Raw genomic sequence first — 21,685 nt, 5'->3', positions numbered from 1 at the left:
ATCAATTGTCTACCTCTGAGGTTGCACAATGTATTCTCAAAACTAGGGAAGGGGGAAACATAGGAAAAGGAACGAAATACCAGGGGAGAGTTAGGTTTCAGTAGACACAGTAGGTCCATTACCAAAAACACCCAAAAATAACAGACACTATACCTTACAAAATATGTAATATTGATCCCAACACAAAATAAAGAGGCTAACACAATAGCAAAAACGCTTGTAGAAAATCTAATATTGACATACGTAAAATTTAATGAAATTCGGTCGGATCAAGAGCTAGAATATAACAACGATGTGCTTAAACAAATGGCGGAAATACTAAAAATCAAGCAAACATTTGCGACCGCTTACCACCCTCAAACTATAGGCGCTTTAGAGCGCAACCATAGAACCTTAAACGAGTATTTGAGAGCATTTACCAACGAGCATGGGAATGATTGGGTGAAGTTTTATGAGTTTACATACAACACCACACCACATACAGACACTGGCTACACTTCATTTGAACTATTCGGAAGAAATACTAATCTTCCGCAGGATATAGTGACAAGTAAAGTGGAGCCGTTATACAATCATGAACAACATTATAACGAATTGAGGTAAAAATTACAAAAGTCTAATGAAGTGGCACGAAGAAAATTAATTGAGCAAAGAAAAAAAGACAGGTAGAAACAAACAGTAACATCAATCCTCTTACGATTAAGCCAGGAGATGCAGTATATTTAAGAAATGAAAATAGAAAGAAATTAGCTCCGATTTATTTAGTCCCATACACAGTAACTAAAGTCGGGCAACCAAATTGTACGATCATCAATAATCATAGTAAAAAAGAAAGTAGCGTATGTGTTAATGACGATCGTATCACAGATGTAGATGAATTGTGAATTATGGATTATTACGTTTATTACGTTAAAAAACCTATATCTAGCTATAATTATTTTACTATAATTTAACGTACGTACTAAATTATAGTAAAATAATTACAGCTAGACATCGAATCGTTTGTATTTGTTAGTCTGTTAGTATTTAATAGAGAAGAGTGTGATTGGTAGTTGTATAGCGAAATAGGATAGAATAGGATAGAATACCCTAATAACAATGGTGAATTGATTTGCAAGCAAAATCGAATGTGGTGAATGGTGAATTGGATGGTGAATTCAAACGCTTGTGAAAGCTGTGGTAAATCCAGAAGAAGCAAGAAAGAAGAAGGGAAAATACGAAAACTGTCAACAAATCAGCCGGTGTTTTTCAAAACAACTGTTACGAACGCGAACGAAAATCTTGAGCAAGCGTACCTGTATCAAAGAAGGTAATCATAAGAAACTTAGAAAACAGGAAAACGATTATCATGTAGCCAAAACATTAAACCGCAATTAGGGTAATGCAATAAAATACCAAAAGGTTCCATCGGTCAGCAAGCATACACGGACACGGGTAATTATGAACACCTGAACTAATAAACGAAAATAGAGCCAAGCGAGCGCGCCAAACAAGGGTAACCAAAATACGGTGCAACAACAACCATCAACGTTCCTTTGACGTGATCTAAATCCGTTTAAATTGTGCAAAAATGGATGCGATCAAGGATGGAAAGAAGAGTGGCCTGTTCAAGAAGTGATCTTTGGCAAAGATGGCAAAGATCCGGATGTTGTTGGAGCCTGAGAACCAACACGGTCCAAGTACAAGCAGGGAAGCACAAGGTAAGCGAGATTAAACCTCTCACGCATAACAAGTTGATCGTGATTTCAAGCCCACACAAGTGATAGTGATAAAATCATTCAGAGTGTTGAAGAAAACATTTGTTGTTCGAGTGTTTCGCGTTATTGCTATTTACTACCAAACATTTTATGCTCGGCGAACTTTGCTTTATGGTAAATGATAACATTTTTATATTGTTGTAGATTCGGAAGGTGTTCTTCCTGTGACCGAACAAAGCATCGATGATTCATCGTCGTTGGAAGATTTAACATCCATGGATTATTTACCAATTGAAGATGAGCAGGAACTGCAAATTCTCGAGGACGACGAGGATAGTGATGTCTCAGACCTCATCATAACGGATACCGATGAGGATGAAGATGAATCGGACACGGTTGTTGAGGATGATAGTACCCAAACTCATAATGCATTCTCTAAGCGTTTGAGAGTATGGGCTTTATCGCATAAAATCACTCATTCCGCTTTAAATGCTCTGCTTGTACTAGTTCGCGAAACTACGAATATTCATCTGCCAATTGATTCCCCAACTCCATTGAAGACTCCAATAGGGGTTGGGAATACAATTTCGATCGTAGCTGGCGGACAACTGTGGTACCAAGGCATTCAAAATTCAATGCAATATTGTTTTCGGTAAGTTCTAAACACTGCTATCGGTGACTTCTATTTTTTTAAATAACGTTCGCAATGATCTTACTTTTAGAAATTTGACACCTGTTGTGGATGTGATATCGATAAACTTTTACGTTGATGGTTTACTGTTATATAACAGCGGAACAACACAACTATGGCCGATTTTGATGCAGCTTCATAACGTCCCGGAAGCGCCTATATTGGTGGTTGGAGTATTTTGCGGGTTATCAAAACCGGAAAATGTGGAAGATTATCTGCGCCCACTTGTGACTGAATTGAATCACATACTAGAAGAAGGAGTAACAAATAACAACAAATCCTTCGGTATCTACTTCAGAGCGTTCATTGCAGATTCCCCGGCACGATCATTTATCAAAGGTAAAATGTTATGACTTGCAATATATGTACTGGTTGATACGGCATTTAAATCTTTCAGGAGTTACTTCTTACAACGCTCCTTGCGGCTGTACGAAGTGTCAAATTGTTGGAAAATACAACAAGCGTTTCCGGAAGACGGTTTTTGCAGGTGTTGGAGAGGATCGCACTGACGCAGAATTTTGGATGGGAAAATACATAATAGGCCGTCAGAAACGGCAAACACCATTATTGGATGTAAAAGGAATGGATATCATCAAGCAAGTATTGGTAGCAGAGGAACTACATCAAACTTTAGCAGCAGAAAGGCATACTAGAGGTTCGGGTGCTTCCGTCAATTCCGTGATTCGTAGATTCAGCATTCGTAAGATGAATTGGAGTGGACAGTTCACTTGATGTCGGGGAAGAGCTTTCCGATTCCATTCCTAAAATGGCAACACGACGTTATATCATTTTATGCACTAATAACTTACGAGCCCGCAAGATACCAAACAGCCGATGGAACAGGACGACGCCACTCACGCAACCGGTAAGGTTCACATTGCTAATACTAACCTTGTAATTTATCTGAATATTCCTCTCTCAGCAGCAAGCAAACACGATAATGTACTACGATGGATGGAGCAAACAATTTGATAGAGAGCAAAACCACGACGCAATACAGATGAGAGAAAGCAAAGCAGCAATCCACAGCAAAGAAACAAAAGAGCAACGCCCCGCCGCCCCCCACACAACAGAGACCCCAATGTTATAAAGAACAGACGATGGAATAAAAAAACATCAAAGTCAACACTGTAAACACTAATGGCCGCTTTTTTGTAAACTTCATAAAAAAAAGGTACAGCCATAATTTCATTGGTGGTGTTGTGTTGTTATGCAACCTGCTATTCACCGTCCCCTTTTCCTTTTCACCATTCCACCATTCTCTTACGCTGGAACGCAGGCAAGTTTTTGGTGAATTTTGTGGTGAATTGTTATTAGGGTAGGATAGGTTACATAAAGATAGGGATAGCCATTAAAATAGTTAGCATAAGAAAATTAGGAATACAGACAGTCCCCGAGATACGCGTTACCTCTTATACGCGAATTCGGAGATACGCGGTTTTTGGAAATTTGACATATGAGCAAGTTTATAGCACAAAATCTAAGCAAAAAGGTGAAAAATTGGTCTCAAATCCATTTTTTCACATAAAACATTTCTTTCTAACTTACTTTAACGTTATCTTTCTAATAATCGAATGATTCGCTGATTAAATAAAGTTCATAGAAGGAAGTCGACAAGGTGACTTTGAAGTATAAACGAAATTGCACCAGGATTCGACATACGCGGAAATTCGAGATACGCGGATTTTTCTCGGGTTATAGCGGTCCGCTATAATAGCGTATCTCGGGGACTGCCTGTACATAATGTTAGCTAGGAGGGGCGACCCGGTGGCATGATGGTAGCGGAGCCGGTCTTCACGGCGCTCGCTGTCTACTTCTTGGTTTAGACTTCATTGAAGCTCGCCATTCCCACTTCCGATCCTGCTTTATCGCAAATCTCTTTTCCCATAATTTGGATATTCTTTCTCTTCTATCACCCATCCCTCTATACGCCCCATCCCGCTATCTGCGCGACATACCCCCCTTACATATCCCATCACACCTTACGTGGTACGGTTCAAACGAATCATTTATTAGAGCGCTATCAGATTGCAGCAGCTCATATCACTTGTTCGACTACAATGTCTCTGTGTCCCACTTTCGCTCTCGCCTACGCAAGTCCGCGTTCTCTCGACTTCTTTAGCGTTTTGTTTAACCTGGGGAGGGGGTCCGCCAAACGAGACCAGCCTCATTGCGAATCATCCCCGGGGATTTCCTGAACAACCATTCCAGGGGTACCCTCTAGCTCAAGGAGAGGGTTCAAGCTTCGCTTTCCGAGCCTTTTCTGGCATAATCTGTACACCTTTTACTACTAAACAGCTTTTTTCGAGGCCCTCAATTCGACGAAGCGCTAGGCGGCCGCCTACTCGGCCTACCGTTAGATCCGTCGCTGGAGGGCAATGAAATAGCGTACTACTTAGCAAAACAGGGCACCAAAAATAGTTACATCATAAATAATCTCAACCGTCAGAAAGATGCAGCAGTAATCTTGCAAGAAAAGGCCATACAAGAAGCAGGTAAGTGGTGCACCAACATGTGTACAATAAAAGGAAAAAAACATGCAAAAATATAGCAATAATCAATAAGCTAATTTCAGGACATGACTATAGTAAATATTGGTTAAACAAACAAAAACAAACAAACTAAAATTAGTAGACGAAGGCAGAACCCGCATTAGTGCAGACACAGCCACGCACAAAATCTCTCCTTGCATGAGACTTGGAATAGAAAGGAGAAAGGAAAAATTATCAACTAATTATTAATAGTTGGAAGACCGAAGTGATAAAAAAAAATAAATTCATTCGAACATACAAAATCATCTTCTACAATAACAGCAGAGCAAAAATCTAAAAAGAAAGAACATAAGGAACATTCGCGTAACTCAAAAAATTACTCTATCATATCATACCACCCATGCTGCGGTATAGGATCATCAAATTTTTTGAAACCACAGTAACAATTCAGTTTAAGGATCAATTTATCTCTACAGTACAGTACAGTCATCCCGGTATTTATCCAGCTGATATCGTAATTTCAATTATTTCGATCGCGCCGTTTGTGCACTTATAGCCTAGCTACCAACAAGCTCACAATGGCGTCCTGCCTATCTTGTAGCGCTTCAATCTACCATGATGCTACCTCCATAAAATGCAGTTTCCGCGAGGCCGCGTTTCACTTTGAAAGCACCAAGATCTCCTCTGAACTCCTTACTGCAGTGATCGACCACTTTGAGCTTCACTGGAGTTGCCCGGACTGCACTACGGCACTAAAGAATCCCATCACCAAGGAGGCAAAGGATGCCGGGCTGTGGGGAAGCATGCTGTAACCATGGCGGTGAGGGAAATGAAGGACGATTTCCTCGAAACACTCACTACTAAACTATAATCTGGTTCGGTTCTGGAACTTGTGGCATAACTCTCCCTCCTTCAGTTACCCTGGACAGTCTCAATTTGCCTTCACGAATTCAGTAATTTGCCTTCACAAAAACGTTGCCGTCTTCTAGCAGACTCATCACTCACAACGCAAAACGAAGGTAACGTCGCGGAAATTAGTGTAAACAAAATCACAACTCACAACAACGTCATCAGCCAGCGAGCGAGCACAAACAGCACTACCACGGGATTAACAGCATCTCTACCTCCACCTGTTGCCGGCATTAACACATGCACAGCAACTCCGTTATTTGTAGCAGGTAGTAGTAGGCACCAACAACGAAATGCACATGGCTACACATATCCGGACTGGACAAAAGCGTTACTACCGTACATGTTGTTTCATCTGTATTTGTCCTACTCAATTCAGAAGATGTCATCGCATTTAGCCTACTCAGGAAAGGAAATGTTCGCGCAGATCGAAATTTGTTGATAAACAAAGCACTTACAACTAGACATAAGTGACAGAGGCGAAAATGGTCAAAGGGCGAGGCGAAAACGATAAGCAGCAGCGCCGTCGCGCTGTTGCCCTAGTCGCATGGAAGAAATCAATTCGTGTAACATAAAAGGCTAGTAAATCTTCTCGCATTAAAGCGTTCCGCAACTAGCGCGCGAACAGGAAGTAATCCAGACACTATGCGATCGCTGTACTTCAAAATCAGAATTTCAGCATGACTCCGAGAAAAAGCGCTCAACTCCGACACCTGACCCGCTGGCATTTTTGTGCGAGATTTCGTATACGGTAACGTTACCAATCTCGCACCAACATCTTCGCAACAACCAAGCAAATACACAAACACAGCACCGAATATCATTCAATCTACCGAACCAAGTACGCACACTCCTACATCGAACCCAAACCTGATTACTAAAATTACTACGCTAGCAAAAACTAATCAGCTCACGTTAGATAGTTTTTTTCTCAACTAATCGCGCGTTAACGCTACCACAGCCAATAACGGAATGATCATCGAACATCCATCACACCCACATAATCTACAGACCATCGATATCTATTACCAGAATGTGCGCGACTGACGAACGAAAACATTCGACTTATTTCTTGCATCTTCGCTTTTCAACTATTACATGATTGCACTTTCTGAAACCCGGCTAGACGCATCCATACCATCTGGATTGTTATTTGACAACACCTACACTATCTATCGCACCGTTCGAAACGCACTCAACAGCACTCATAAACGTGGCGGCGGGGTCCTGTTCGCCGTTTAGTCTAATCTCAAATCACGTGAATGCCTTACCGGGATTGATTCCTTAGAATGTGTATGAGAAAAAATAATCCAGAACCAAGGGGCTCTCTTTATCGCTAATTTCTACTTACCGCCGAACAAAAGCCCAGATCCACACACTCTATCTTGCGTATCGTCATCGAACGAAAAAATGACGGAGCTAATGAGGCCTGATGACAAACTAATTTTGCTTGGTGATTTTAATCAGCCATCCATCTCATGGATAGATCAGCACTCACAATGCTGCACCTGAATTAAATCACCTAAATTAAATGCACCTGTATCTACTACAGCAGCTTAACACCGTAAAAAACGCCATGGACAGAATCCTTGATCTTGATGCATCATCCTCCAACTCGTGTTACCGTTTATTCCTCGCGTCCATCAAACTCACGCACACTTGCTAGCCCGGCACAACGGTTAAATTTCAGGCGTGCGAATTTTGAAGAAATAAACGAGGCTATCTCGCACACTGACTGGGATGTCCTTAACACCCCGGACATCTCAATCGATGCAGCTGTAGAAACTTTCAACGCCAAACTTATTGGAATTCTTAATGACAACTTCCCTCTATTCGGACCACCGCCTAATCCCCCGTGATCAAACAGCACATTAAGGGTACTGAAAAGACGTAGGTGAAATGCTGCTAAAAATCAGCAACGAAATCCAAGCGCACATTACCAGCAAGCAGTTCGTCTCGTACTACGATGCTAAAGAGCTTATAACAGACTTATATACGACCGTTACATTATGCGCATCCAAAGTGACCTTAAAACGCGTCCTACAGACTTCTGGTCATCCGTAAAAGCCAGAGAAAAGAACAACGCACAGCCATCTTCGTTACATTACAAGGGCTCTCAGACAAATACTCAGGCAAATTAACAGGCATAATATATAACTATGGAAATATCCGTCCACGAGAGTATGCTCAGAGCGCCATTTAAATACTTAACGAGTGAGCAGCACGGTTTTATACCCAAGCGCTCCACCTCTACAAATTTTGTGCGATTTGTCACAGAGTGCGTGAACTACACGGTATCTATACCGATCTGACGGCTACCTTCGATAGCATATCGCACGATAATACTATTGCGAAAACTAGAAAGGCAATGATTCTCAGAACCAATCCTAGCATGGCTTAGCTCTTACCTTCGCAACCGGACATTCAGTGTTAAATTTGGAAACCATACTTCGTGCCCATTTGTAGGCACATCAGGTTGTTGTTGTTGTTGTTATATGGCTTATAGAGACTTTGATCCCTGAGGGATTCTTTCGTCTCTTGAGGCACATCAGGTGTTCCTCAGGGCAGCAACCTGGGACCTTTGCTGTTTGTTTTGTACATCAACGACGTATGCTTTCTACTGCCTACTAGTTCTTATTTATTGTATGCTGACGATGTAAATCTATTATGCCTGTGTCAACGTTCGACAATTGCTCTAAGTTAAAAAGTGCTGTTAGTCTGTTTAATGATTGGTGCGTCCTCAACTGTTTGTGTACAGAAAAGTGCTTCGTTATGTCCTTTACGCGTACAAGATCTCCAGTGATGCGTGACTACCTTATAAACGGTGTATGTATATCAAGAAGCACTGAAATGCGTAATTTAGGAATTTTACTTGACCAAAAATTGACGCTCGGACTTCGCTATGACAACGCTGCCAACCGCGCCTACAGAACGTTAACCTGCGTGTTTAAAAGCATTGTATTGTTCTCTAGTTCGATCGTTAATCGAATATTGCCCAACAGTGTGCCGTCCCTATACAAGTGAGTGAATAAATAGACTTGAAGCCGTCCAACGAACATTAACTCGGTACGCTATACGCAAGCGCTATACGCTATACGATGGAGCTCTTCGTTGCTACCCTACAAGGTGCGATGTCAACTATTAGGCCTGGAAATACTGGAGCATCGGGGGCAAAAACATCAGGCTACATTTATAGCAGGACTACTTTTAGGAAATATTGACGATCCTTGGTTGCACTTCACCGGACAACACCGAGAAAATCCGCACGGCACCAGCAAATATTACACGTTACACGTTCCCGCGCACAATAAACAAATGCGGCGCTCAAAGCCATGATTCACCGCTTTAACGATCACTACGATGAATTCAATTTTAATATGTCTCTGTCTTCGTTTGAACACATATTACGCGTTACGTACTAAGTGTCACATAAATGTTAAATATAAGTCACGTTTGTAATGCCTCGTTCAAAACAAACAACAATAATAAAAATAAAATATCGTTAATTATCAACTCGACGCTTTTCCCGAATCCCTTAGCTATTTCTATAGTATAACATAAATATATAAATATCGATTGAAATAATGCACAACCTGCATATACATACGAATAATGTTGGGTGTATTTAGTTGAAAGTAGTACGTGCTAAAATCATTACTTCCACCATTAGGACGAATAGACAAATATTGAACATTTGTACACATTTTGCAGTAAATCCGCACTGCAGAAGAAATGTACTCTCAAACCGTACACCTTCAAAGACGAACCATAACGAAGTCAATTAACAGCAGTATTATAACAAAAACGTCTTATTACTTAAAACTTTTAAATATAAAAATAGCATGCATTACTCACTTACTGCATCAAGCGTTGTATATTCCACAGTACACGTACACATTTTACAGTAAAATGTGTAACTAATACATTTTAGGTGTGAAATGGTTTAGTTCAGTAACACCTAAAATGAAAACATAGATTTTGTTGCGTTTTGTTTATCATATTCTCCATAGAAATAAACTAACTTCAAGTCTACTTACATGATTCATGAAACAGAATTATGGCACACGACTTTCGACAATAACAACTAATGAAAATGTTATTATTTTACACTACTGCACACTTTCACATTACTTTCCTACGAGCTGCACTACGATATATGCGATTGCACTTCCCTGGACAGATCGAGAGCGTCTTGCGTTGGCGCTTCTCCAGAATCTTCTTTGAGAAGGTTGCAGTTTTTTAAGGAAATTTTACAACCTGCGGTCCGGTATGAAGATCGTATGGTACGAGTGCATCGCCGCAAGATATAGATGATGCTTAACAATATGCCGTGGATGTTACTTTGATCGATACAGTGAAGCGTAGATGAAACGGCATAAAAATACGAACCGATAAGCCCCGTAGATGCCAAAGAAACTAAACAAACACTACATCACACACTACACTGCACAACGCAATAGGCCGTTGCTATTTTCTACTCGCAAATAGTTTGTTCGTGTTTCTTCTTTTGCAGGCGTACACACACACAACTTGGAGCGAATCTTCCAGCTTCCGTTTCCTCAGACGTTTCGCTTTGGTGCAGTGCTGCCAAACTAATTTTGACATGACATGACGTTAAACGTATTTCGAATTTGTTCGAAAAACGCACGCCGCTTAAGGGGTTGCTACACTTAAATTAGCGCTGCACTACACAAGTAGCGGTAAAAAGGAAGAATCCTAGTTAGCCACATCAGCATGTTATGTCATTGTAACAAATATGATATTTAGTTAGGGAGAACGAGAAAGCAAGCCAGCACGAGAAAGTTGACGGCTAATGATATCCAAAACGCTTAAGGCGTACAGTTCCTAGGCCTAGAAAGGCCTGGCCGTATCAACTTATTTTACCACGTATCCGGATCTTGCTACGGGGGATTGGTCCGGATGGAATTTTTGGTCCGGTCAGTTCGTGTGCAGACCTGATCCGCTACCATGATGTCACCGGGCAGCCCTAGTATTACGATTCTACGATTCTATTTTATTACAAATTGTAGACGTACGAAAATTATTCACCCTGGGCAAGAAAATGTAAAAACCTTGAACTAATATGTATACCGTGATGATCAGTTTGACATATGTCATGTGTCAGAGAATAAAGAGGAGAGAACTTTGTAAAAACGCGGAAAAACCTCGCTCCGTGTTTAAACTTAAAAATCCTCCGAAAAACCCGTTGAAATCCACCTAGTGGTTTACAGCTCAGAAGTGGGATAATCCAAGTTATAGGAAAAATGCCTACGAAAGAAGAAATGCAGTGGACGCTGCAAGCAGCCGGCATCGACCTCCCTGAAACAGCCACAGTCGCGCAAGTTCGGCGCGTCTTCCACGAAGCGATTGACAAAGGAAAGTCAACTAGTGAGGAAACGAATGACGCAATCCGCCGCGATGAAAGTGACGCCATTTTGTTTAAGCAAACGAATTGCACTGATGCCATCTTGTGTGAGCAACCGAAAAGCAGCGAAGCAGCAACCATCGCTGCTTTGGAACAAAAAATCAAACGGCTAGAGCTTGAAAAGCAATTGTTTCTGCTGGAGAAGCAAGCGGCGGACACATCCCAGCATCCATCACCAATGGAGGCATTGAAGTATGTTGAAGCTGTTGTGCCGAAATTTACGGGAGATGGTGAAGAAGACATCACCCAGTGGTTTACAACGCTGGAAGAAGCATTCGTGATGACGAGCGTTAAAGATTCACACCGATTGCTTTTGTTACGACGTACATTGGGAGGCACTGCAGCCTTGTTGGCCCAAACCATAAATTGCCAAAAGTACGCAGAACTCAAAAGTGCTCTTGAAAACGCTTTTGATAACAAACCGACGACCGAATATATTTACAAAAAGTTAAGAAGTCGACGGTTGAATGCTGATGAAACGACTCTCCGGTACCTCCTGGAAATGAAAAATATCGCGGGAAAAGCGTCAATTCCAGAGAATGAACTCGTCCACATCATTATCGATGGACTTGGCGATCCAGTAAACACGGCATTCATGCGTTTTATTGCCAACACCTTAGATGCATTAACGCCCTTACTTAAGGAATATGAGAACATGCGAACGCTCGGTCCTTTCACTTCAGCCGCACCATCGAAACAGCAAGTAAATACGAACCAGCAGCCAAATACGAGCCAGCAGCCAAATACGAGCCAGCAGTCTAGATGTCAAAACTGTCGTAGATTCGGACATTCAGAAAAAGATTGCCGTTTGCCGATTCGACCACCTGGATCCTGTTTCCGTTGCCACAAGACGGATCATCTTTACCAAAACTGTCCACAGCGGAACCAGCAAATTGCTGCTATGTCCTGTTACGAAGAGCCCGAAGCAGATATAGAATCCATTTGTAATCTGAACGCCCAGCAAGAGGTAAGTGTTGCCTATAAAAATCAAGACGTATGGAGTAAACCTTTAAAAATATTCTCCCTTCTGGATACCGGTAGCCCTAAAAGTTTTGTTAGTGAAGCAGTTCTTCCCAAGATTTTGGTTCGAGAACCGAGATCAACTATGTTTCGCGGAATAGGAGGTCCAACCCAAGTAGCCAGATTTGCTTAAGCAGCCAATTTGGCAACGCTAAAGATCGATCTTTAAATAGGTTGTTTGCAGTAGATAACCAGCCTTGAAGTTCCGCGAACTTTTAAGCAACCTTTAAGCAGCCCTCGGCCAAAACGTCAAAAAATGTGAATGCCTGACTACACTGTGGAGCTGTTCATATTTATGGCTTTATGTTTCTTTTTTCTTATTTTTTAATTATCACTTTATGAGAATCGATCCTAGGGGTTTTCAGAAACAGCAGAACAACTACTTTACTAATTCGGCCATTTAGTTTTATTACGTAACATCCTACAAAATACATATATAAATGATACCAATCTAAATGGAAAAAGTAAACTTTTTCGTGTAAATTCTTTTTCATGTTTTGTCTATTTAGGTATCAATTGTTATTTCGGATTTTATTTTTTTGGAAACTATTGCAAAATAATTGTATATATATATTTTTATGTATCGTTGACTTTTTATTACACAATAACACAAAACAAACGAATGCCACTTATTACCACTTTCAATCGGCGGGTGCTACGAACTTTGCCGTAGTTTGTGAGCCTTAATCACAGAAGAGTATGCGCTACGAACTATGTTGCAAGAGCAGATAACCTCGCGATCGCAAGGATATGATGACTAAAATATGATATGATAAAAAAAAAAGGATATGATGACTGGAGTACATAAGGAGGACCCTCATCCTTAATCGTACGCATGAATCAGATGCGAATTGGAATCCAGCACGTTGATTTAATACACCTTTACGCGGATTAAAACCATTTTATTTTCACTTACAACTTCCCGAAACGGATGGCGTCGTTTGCGGAGCCGTCATTTGACAGTAGAGCTATCATATTGTAAACAAAGTTCCAACGAGTACCGTGTGCTTCCAAAAGAACCGCATAGTTCCGTCGGGAACCTTTAACCGACTACTTTGGAACTCAATAGTTCCATCGTGCGCTGCGTGCGGTTTAAGCACCCCCAAGGTTCACACACGGTTCGCTTTTTCACTAAGCAGCCCTCTAGCAGCGTTATGGTTCGATTTCAAACGTTTCAGGCTATTTGGGAACTTTGTTATCGCTAGGAGAAGTAGAATTTCTGGTTCAGATTGGAGGAACAACGATTAATCACAACCTCATTGTTTTACCAAAAAGCTGTATGACATGGTCAATGATTCTCGGTAGAGATGCATTAGCTAAATTAAATATCCATCTTAGCCAGATTAAAAACACATACAGCATAAAAACATTAATGAATTTAAATAACCGGAATCAAAGTCATCCAAAATACACAAGATTGAACGAAAGACTCCATACACTTGGTATCATAAAGGAATCAATTGAGGTTCGGGAGAGTGATTGTTCATCTTCTTTAACTCATGAGTCAGCCGATGTATGTAGCGTGAGCGATGTATTTACGTCCTTGTGTATGATAGACGTTGTTGACCAACCTAATCCTTTTGAAATTGGTAGAAACCTTTCAGAATGTCATATAGAAGCTGTAGCAGACACAGTGAAACAAAATTATCTTGAATTCCCTACAAATGAAATTGTACCCTCGACATACTCTATGAAAATTAATTTGATGCATGACACACCGATTTCTACTAAACCTAGACGTTTATCATTCGCTGAGCGAGAACAAGTAAAAATAATTGTGAGAGATCTCCTTGATAATAATATTATACGTCCCAGTTATTCACCGTACGCGGCAGCTTTGGTTTTAGTTCGCAAGAAAAATGGAGAAATTCGAAAATGTGTCGATTATCGGCCATTGAATAAAATCACAGTACGTGATAACTTTCCTTTACCTCTCATCGACACTTGTTTGGAACATTTGGGAAACAAACAATACTTTACATTGCTGGATCTCAAAAGCGGATTTCATCAGTTGGCTATGCATGAGGATTCAATAAAATATACGGCGTTTGTAACACCTGACGGGCAATACGAATATACACGTATGCCATTCGGCTTGAAAAATGCACCGGCCGAATTCCAACGCTTTATTAACGCAATACTTCGAGAATTCATTGATCGAGGAGAATTAGTCGTGTATATAGACGACATTCTTATAGCCTCAACAGATTTCGATCAGCATCTTGAGTTGATCGGAAAAGTGTTACATACTCTACGTAAGAATGGTTTGGAATTACGACTCGCTAAGTGCAAATTTGCCTATGATGAAATAGAGTATCTAGGGTATATAGCAAATCGTTCAGGGATTCGTCTTAGTGAACACCACATTGAGACAATTAAAAATTATCCAACTCCTCGAAATAAGAAGCAGGTTCAACAATGTTTAGGTTTGTTCTCATATTTCCGTCGCTTTGTGCCATATTTCTCGACCATTGCAAAACCCCTCACTAACTTACTGAAAGACAAAGTTGCTTTTGAGTTCGATGATAATTGTGTTCAATCTTTTGAGACATTACGAGATAAACTGATTCAATCACCTGTTCTATCTATTTACGACTCAAGCAAAGAAACAGAATTGCATTGCGATGCTAGTTCCGCTGGGTTTGGATCTGTTCTACTTCAAAAACAAGATGATGAGAAGTATCACCCGATAGCTTATTTCTCCAAATCAACATCTACAGATGAAGCTAAATTGCATAGCTATGAGTTAGAAACACTGTCAGTTATTTATGCACTTAAGCGTTTCCATACCTATGTACATGGAATTCCTATTAAGATTATCACTGATTGCAACTCTCTTGTGCAGACTTTACAAAACCGTAATACCTCAGCAAAAATTGCACGGTGGTCATTGTTTCTAGAAAACTATGACTATACAATGAAACATCGTCCTGGATTGTCCATGCCGCATGTAGATGCATTGAGTCGAATAGTTCAAACAGCAGTAATTGACGACCTGGACATTGACTTTCAATTACGCGTGGCACAAGCACGTGATACACAAATTCAACAATTGAAAAAAGAGCTAGAATCGAAACAAGTGAATGGTTTTACCCTTAGCGAAGGAATAGTATTCAAACAGTCATCAACTAATCGCCTAAAGTTTTATGTTCCGTCAGAAATGGTAAACAATATAATTCGGCATATACATGAAAAAATCGGGCATCTTGCAGTGGATAAATGTTATTTCCAAATTACCAAAAATTATTATTTTCCACAAATGAAAACCAAGATTACCAATTACATTAAAAACTGCATGAAATGCGTCATGTATTCTGCACCAGCTAAGACAAATCATAGAAATTTGCACAGTATTCCTAAAACTGCCATTCCGTTTGATACATTACATATAGATTTCATGGGACCACTACCATCGATCAATTCTAAGAAAAAACATTTATTGGTGGTCATAGATAGTTTCACGAAATTTACAAAGTTATATCCAACTATATCCACCAGTACTCGTGATGTATGTAATGCTCTAAAGCTATACATGTCTTATTACAGCCGCCCTAAGCGAATCGTTAGTGACAGAGCCACGTGCTTTACTTCTGATGTATTTTCAAAATTTCTATCGTCTCGAGGTATCACCCATATTTTAAATGCCACTGGATCACCCCAAGCAAACGGACAAGTTGAACGGGTCAACCGCGTCCTTCGACCCCTTTTAAGCAAACTTACAAATCCGGTAGATCACGCAGATTGGACTTCCCAACTACCTGCGGCTGAATATGCACTTAACAACACCGTCCACTCCTCTACTCACTTTTCTCCGTCTGTACTTTTATTTGGCACAGAACAACGAGGGCCCGCAATAGACGAATTGACAGAATATTTGGATGAGAAAAATCACGATACGATTAGCCCTGAAGACCTAAACGCAGTACGATCGATGGCTTCCGATAATATCATTAAGAGCCAGCAGATAAACGAAGAACAACATCGTAAAAAGTATAAATCAGCACCTCAATTTAACGAAGGAGAGTTCGTTGTTATACGCAATGTAGATAACACGGTTAACTCTAACAAAAAGTTCATAACTCGCTACAAAGGGCCATACGTCATACACAAAAGACTCGCTAGTGATCGCTACATCGTGCGTGACATCGATGGATGTCAAATTACTCAACTACCATATGATGGAGTTTTAGAAGCCGACAAATTGAGAAGGTGGATTGTTCCTCTCCCGGACCGTTGATTTCTTTATGACGCGTTGAATAAGTCAACACATAACTAGTTTAGGAATTGAGGGCAATTCACTAGGCCAGGAAAGGCCGAGCTGTAGACGTACGAAAATTATTCACCCTGGGCAAGAAAATGTAAAAACCTTGAACTAATATGTATACCGTGATGATCAGTTTGACATATGTCATGTGTCAGAGAATAAAGAGGAGAGAACTTTGTAAAAACGCGGAAAAACCTCGCTCCGTGTTTAAACTTAAAAATCCTCCGAAAAACCCGTTGAAATCCACCTAGTGGTTTACAAAATAAAGGCAATCACCGAGATACGCTAATATAGCGGACCGCTATAATCCGGTAAAAAACTGGGTAACTCGAATTTCCGCGTAGGTCGAATCCTGCTGCATTTTCGTTTATACTTCAAAGTCACAATGTCGACTTTTTTCTCTGCACTTAATCTATGCAGCGAATCAGGCAATTTTTAAAAAGTTTACATTAACATAAGTTAAAAATAAGTGATTTATGTGACCTGTTTTCGGGCTCCTCGATGCTTCCAGTTGGAATTTGTGGTGCCTCTTCGTTTGAGGTCCTTTTTTTCATGTACATATTTCTGTTTCGGTATTTAGCTTCGTGGAGATGATTTACTCGTTTTATTGCTAATTTATTAGTACTTTTCGGTGGGCACACGCGGTGCGTAGTGGTTTCGATCGTAACGACGTGCTGGACGTTGGCAGGAGCAGAGAGCGAGACTAAGCTCGCCAACGCTTTTATATCCTGGTGCGAACGTGCACCACTAGCTGTCCTATTCTTATATTATCCCTCGCCCTGTCTCCTAATACCCAAGGATCTTTTCGCCTGTTACGCCTTGTTTGCGCCAGGTGGCGTCCTGGTCGCTACAGGTATAACACACCAGACTTCCGCAACCTTTTTGCATCAATTCACTATGTTTGCTTTAACACAACTAAATTCTCCAAGAACAAACCTCACGTACCAAAACGTAGATTGCAAATGACATACACACACACACCTATATTTAAACTTTTACTGTGTGCTGAAACTGTTTCCATTAAGGCGATTTGCCGCAAAATCGCTGCAAAACCGCTGCAGGAGAGGTTGCTTGCAGCGAAACTTTTTTAGTCAACGTGAATCGCTGCAAAACCGCTGCAAAAGAGGTTGTTTGCAGCGAAATTGTTTGACTTCACGACATTGGTTTACAATTGGCTATAAGACCGCTGCATGAGAGGTTTCTTGCAACAATACTTTTACAGCATCGAAAATCGCTACAATATCGCTAAAATAGCGCACTGCGAAACTTAAGCATTAAAATTAGCATGTGAAGCAAATATAGCTATAATGCAGCGCCACATGCTGCTTTAGGCTGCTTGGGAATTGTCTATACAGGTATAAATTGTTGTTTCGGATGTTTATTAAATTATTTCACAATAACTGTGTATCTATTTTTATCGATCGTTGACTTTTTATTACACAATAAAACAAAACAAACGAATGCCACTTATTACCACTTTCAATCGACGGGTGCTGCGAACTTTGCCGTAGTTTGTGAGCCTTAATCACAGAATCGCGATCGGAAGGATATGATGACTGGAGTACATAAGGAGGACCCTCATCCTTAATCGTACATGAAGACGCATGAATCAGATGCGAATTGGAATACAGCACGTTGATTTAATACACCTTTACGCGGTTTAAAACCATTTTATTTTCACTTACAACTTCCCGAAACGGATGGCGTCGTTTGCGGAGCCGTCATTTGACAGTAGAGCTATCATATTGTAAACAAAGTTCCATCGAGTACCACTTCTCAACAAACCGCAAAGTATCATAGCGACCCACTAAGCGACCAATAACAAGCCCTGTAATCCCATTGAGTACCGCGGGCGGTTTAAATGACAACAAGGGTCACGTATGGCTCGGGTTTTAGTTAAGCAGTCTGTAAGCAGCGTCATAGTACGATTTCGAACAATTTGGCTATTTGGGATGGTACACTTGGCCTCCTCCGCCGCATTGGATCTGATTTTTCAGATCCTATATGTTTGAAGGCACTGTACTGCAGTCTAGTTAGACCAATACTAGAGTTAGCTATCATAGTGTGGTCGCCTTCCTCTTCCACTTCCATGCTCAGATTTGAAAGAGTGCAAAAAGCGTTCACACGTTTAGCACTTCGTAAAATCTTTGGCTCTGGTTTTCAGCTCCCCCCTTATCCTAACCGCTTACACCTTCTTGGGCTTGACACGTTAGTGTCTCGCCGAATCCAGGCTAAAGCAGCATTTACTGCCTCTGTCCTGCTTAACGAAGTTGACGTGACCTCAATTTATTTCTTGTATTAATATTTGTATGTCTCGTCTCGTGCTTTACGATATCGTCCTCCTAAATCTATTGTCAAATGTCGTACACGGTTTGGCAGCAGTGACCCCTTCCACGAATGCTTACTCCTCTTAAATGATGTGGCCGGTCTGTTCGATTTCAATTCCTCTTTTACTGCATTTCGAGCTCGTCTTCGATCCCATGCTTTCCCAAATCTTGTATTCTCTCGTTTTCTCCCAGAATCCTCACCCGCTTCCACTTCTTACTAGATTTTTCTTTAGGTTTACTTTAGATTTTAAGTAACTATTTGTTAAACCCTACGTGGTAGACAAAAATAATTGAAATGAAATGAAATGAAAAATGAAATGAACTAACCGGACCAAAATCCCATCCGGACCAATCCCCCGTAGCAAGGACTGACTATCCGGATACGTGGTAAAATAAGTTGATACGGCCAGGCCGTTCTAGGCCTGGCAACTGTACGCCTTAAGCGCTTTGGATATCGTTAGCCGTCAACTTTCTCGTGCTGGCTTGCTTTCTCGTTCTCCCTAACTAAATATCATATTTGTTACAATGACATAACATGCTGATGTGGCTAACTAGGATTCTTCCTTTTTACCGCTACTTGTGTTGTGCAGCGCCAATTTAAGTGTAGCAACCCCTTAAGCGGCGTGCGTTTTTCGAACAAATTCGAAATACGTTTAACGTCATGTCATGTCAAAATTAGTTTGGCAGCACTGCACCAAAGCGAAACGTCTGAGGAAACGGAAGCTGGAAGATTCGCTCCAAGTTGTGTGTGTGTGTGTACGCCTGCAAAAGAAGAAACACGAACAAACTATTTGCGTGTAGAAAATAGCAACGGCCTATCGCGTTGTGCAGTGTAGTGTGTGATGTAGTGTTTGTTTAGTTTCTTTGGCATCTACGGGGCTTATCGGTTCGTATTTTTATGCCGTTTCATCTACACTTTATCGCTTCACTGTATCGATCAAAGTAACATCCACGGCATATTGTTAAGCATCATCTATATCTTGCGGCGATGCACTCGTACCATACGATCTTCATACCGGACCGCAGGTTGTAAAATTTCCTTTACAAACTGCAACCTTCTCAAAGAAGATTCTGGAGAAGCGCCAACGCAAGACGCTCTCGATCTGTCCAGGGAAGTGCAATCGCATATATCGTAGTGCAGCTCGTAGGAAAGTAATGTGAAAGTGTGCAGTAGTGTAAAATAATAACATTTTCATTAGTTGTTATTGTCGAAAGTCGTGTGCCATAATTCTGTTTCATGAATCATGTAAGTAGACTTGAAGTTAGTTTATTTCTATGGAGAATATGATAAACAAAACGCAACAAAATCTATGTTTTCATTTTAGGTGTTACTGAACTAAACCATTTCACACCTAAAATGTATTAGTTACACATTTTACTGTAAAATGTGTACGTGTACTGTGGAATATACAACGCTTGATGCAGTAAGTGAGTAATGCATGCTATTTTTATATTTAACAGTTTTAAGTAATAAGACGTTTTTGTTATAATACTGCTGTTAATTGACTTCGTTATGGTTCGTCTTTGAAGGTGTACGGTTTGAGAGTACATTTTTTCTGCAGTGCGGATTTACTGCAAAATGTGTACAAATGTTCAATATTTGTCTATTCGTCCTAATGGTGGAAGTAATGATTTTAGCACGTACTACTTTCAACCAAATACACCCAACATTATTCGTATGTATATGCAGATTGTGCATTATTTCAATCGATATTTATATATTTATGTTATACTATAGAAATAGCTAAGGGATTCGGGAAAAGCGTCGAGTTGATAATTAACGATATATTAATGTGCTCACGCTGTTAATATGCCAACAAGTATTCAATGTGGTAGCTGGTTGTTAGCCATGATGTGCAATGGCGCAGTAAGTAAAATTAACTTGTAAAGGTAAGCGACTAGCCCGAGCAATGTTTTGTGCCATTTTTCTCGAGTGTCTAACATTCCCGCTAATGGTTCCAGATACCAAAAAAATTTAGAAAACTATGCCTATGCGTGAGGAATTATAGTATGATAGAGTCATTTTCCGAGTCATGCGAATTCTAGATACGCGAATCTCAAAATTTTGTGTGTTGGTGTAATTTTGTATGTGGAATTGAATTTTTTATTTCCACTATACTGATGGTTACCAACCGACTGAAGTCAGTCCGCCTATCTAGTTAGCGCGCTATCAGACGCCGACAATTGTCTCGGAGACTTTTTCTCCGAGATTTTTCTTGAGATTTCGATGAAATGCGGGGAGAAATCAGTATAGTGTGTATGAAGAAGCTCATGGTACCGTTCGATCCCTGGCTTTAAACATGAACACATTGTCAATTTGAGTTTTCGAATGTCACTGCTACAGTCAGTGGCGTATTTAGGAGTGCGGAGGCCCTGAGCAACAATAGTTTCAGGCCTCTAATAAAAATGCTTTTATTATGAAATATATCTTACGTTTTATTTGAAAAAGATGGAAAATATCTGTAGTTCTTTTTTTTTCTTTAATTTAATTCAAATATTCCATTTTGGTTAAACTTATAGATTCTATTTTTTTAAAGTTCAAATTTGCGATTTTTTGGAGTTTATTTGCAACTGTATTTAACTATGTTTCAAATACTATACTTTTCTATAAGTATGAGCTAAATATTTTTGCGCCTAACTTTGCTAATGGCGAATTTGTGAATAATTTTCTCTGTATCTAGTTGATTTAATAAATCTTGCTCTACATACAAAAGTGCTTAATTATTTAACTTTTCTGCTCCTAGTGCATTCCTCAAATATGATTTAACACGTTTTAAAGTGGAGAACGATCTTTCCGCTGAAGCATTTGACATTGGGATGGGTAAGAAAATTTTCAATAATATCTCAATATTTAGGAAGG

This window comes from Anopheles moucheti, chromosome 2 (assembly GCF_943734755.1).
Source record: "Anopheles moucheti chromosome 2, idAnoMoucSN_F20_07, whole genome shotgun sequence".
Taxonomy (NCBI): Eukaryota; Metazoa; Arthropoda; class Insecta; order Diptera; family Culicidae; genus Anopheles; species Anopheles moucheti.
Note: the sequence above shows the minus strand (reverse complement) of the source record.